We start from the raw sequence: 2,500 nt of genomic DNA on the forward strand, positions 1-2,500 counted from the left end.
CGTAAACCGACGCGGGCTCCAAAGCCCGGGCCGAGCGAGCGGCACCACCTCCCCACCCGGGAGCGCTGAGCCAGATCGATCGGAAGAAAGGGCAGGGGCTCGGGTGGAACCCCTGCCTCCGTTCTTCCCCTCGGGGGAGACGGGGAAGAAACGTGCCCCTGGAGTCCTGGAAGCGAGTGTCCGGCGCGCTCCGGGCGCCCTCGAGACGGAAGCCGGGTCGCGGTGCGATTCTCTCATAGGTCTCCCCGTTGGCGCGGAAGCGGGAGACATCCGACACAGAGAAACGCCGAGCCCGCTCCGAGGGGACAAAGTCAGAAGGAGCGATCCGCCCTCCCAGAGCCCTCCTGCGGACGAGGACTCTGGATCTGCCCCCCTTCTGACGACCGTCGCCCTCAGAGGACAGGAACCCACGTGGGGAGGGTCCGTTCGGGCTCGGGCGACCCAGGAAACGCGTCTCGGACTCGGGACGGACAACCGGCAAAAGTCCCCCTGGAGCCGCGGAAGCCTGGTCTCGGCGCGAGTGCGAACTTCCATGCAAAAGGGGGGTACTCGCCAAACCGCCTACCCGAGTCGAGGAACCACGAAAACAACGGATTTTGGTCGGGGCCGAGAGGTACCTCTCTCTCCTATATCCTGCAGCTGGTGTGCAAAACTGGGTATTTGCATGGTGAGACACCGACCCCCACTTTAAGGGAACAAAGTCAAAAAGTGTCCGACCTCCTGGAGCCGTGCGGCGGATCCGGCGGCCAGAAATTTCCTCATTCCGGTTCTATTTTTTTTTTTTTCGAATTTGCGAAATTTGGAGGCCAGGCGGCGTAGCTGGGACCTGGACTAGCTCGAAACACCCTGAACCGGTGAGCGGAATCGATTTCCCAAAGTTCTACGGCTCCCGGAAGCCAAAAACAGCTCGCCGGAAAATTTCAAAGTCCCAAGGACTCTTTCTTGAAAATCAATCCGGGGGCCATGGAAGTGTCCTCGGTACAACCTCAGAGCTTTCCCCCGCCTGGAAGTCTGACAGCGGTCTGACGTTTTTCAAAGTTTTGAGCTCTCTGTTTGTTCTCAAAGTCACAAAATCGCTTTTTTTCAGTTTTCCACCCATCAGACCCAAACTTCACCCCCACTTAGGTCACTGTCTAGGGGCGCCTTACGACATATTGACGCCCCTTTAGGGTGGAAGTAGGGGAAATGGGTGATTTTTACACAAAATCGGAAATTTCTCAAAATTTTTCTAAGTGTCAAGGACTCTTCCAGAAAATCTCCCCCAGGCTCCTGGAAGCGTCCCCGGTACACCTCTGGCGGCTGCCCCCGCCTGGAAGTCCAACACACGCCTGAAATTTTCAAAGTATGAAAATACGCATTTTCATCCAAAAATTCAACTTTCCCCCCGTGCACCGCAAACTTTACCCGCATTTAGGTCACTGCCCTTGGGTGCTTTACAACATATTGACGCCCCCCTGGGGTGGAAGTAGGGGAAATGTGACATTTTTCACAAAATCGAGATTTTCTCAAAATTTTTCTAAGTGTCAAGGACGCTTCCAGAAAATCTTCCCCAGGCTCCTGGAAGCGTCCCCGGTACGCCTCCGGCGGCTGCCCCCGCCTGGAAGTCTGACACACGCCTGAAATTTTCAAAGTATGAAAATACGCATTTTCATCCAAAAATTCAACTTTCCGTCCGTGCCCCGCAAACTTCACCCCCACTTAGGTCACTTTGCTGGGGTGCCTCACAACATATTGACGCCCCTTTAGGGTGGAAGAAGGGGAAATTTTCATTTTTCACAAAATCGAGATTTTCTCAAAAAATTTTCTAAGTCCCAAGGACTCTTCCAGAAAATCTTCCCCAGGCTCCTGGAAGCGTCCCCGGTACGCCTCCGGCGGCTGCCCCCTCCTGGAAGTCTGACACACGCCTGAAATTTTTAAAGTATGAAAATACGCATTTTCATCCAAAAATTCAACTTTCCCCCCCGTGCACCGCAAACTTTACCCGCATTTAGGTCACTGCCCTGGGGTGCTTTACAACATATTGACGCCCCCCTGGGGTGGAAGTAGGGGAAATGGGTCATTTTTTCACAAAATCGAGATTTTCTCAAAATTGCACCAAGTCCCAAGGACTCTTCCAGAAAATCTTCCCCAGGCTCCTGGAAGCGTCCTCGGTACGCCTCCGGCGGCTGCCCCCGCCTGGAAGTCTGACACACGCCTGGAATTTTCAAAGTATGAAAATAATGCATTTTCATCCAAAATTCGACTTTCCGCCCGTGCCCCGCAAACTTTACCCACAGTTAGGTCACTGTCCTGGGGTACCTCACAACATATTGACGCCCCCCTGTGGTGGAAGTAGGGGAAATGTGACATTTTTCACAAAATCGAGATTTTCTCAAAATATTTCTAAGTCCCAAGGACACTTTCAGAAAATCTTCCCCAGGCTCCTGGAAGCGTCCCCGGTACACCTCCGGCGGCTGCCCCCGCCTGGAAGTCTGACACACGCCTGAAATTTTCAAAGTAT

This window comes from Ranitomeya variabilis, unplaced genomic scaffold (genome assembly GCF_051348905.1).
Source record: "Ranitomeya variabilis isolate aRanVar5 unplaced genomic scaffold, aRanVar5.hap1 Scaffold_165, whole genome shotgun sequence".
Lineage (NCBI taxonomy): Eukaryota > Metazoa > Chordata > Amphibia > Anura > Dendrobatidae > Ranitomeya > Ranitomeya variabilis.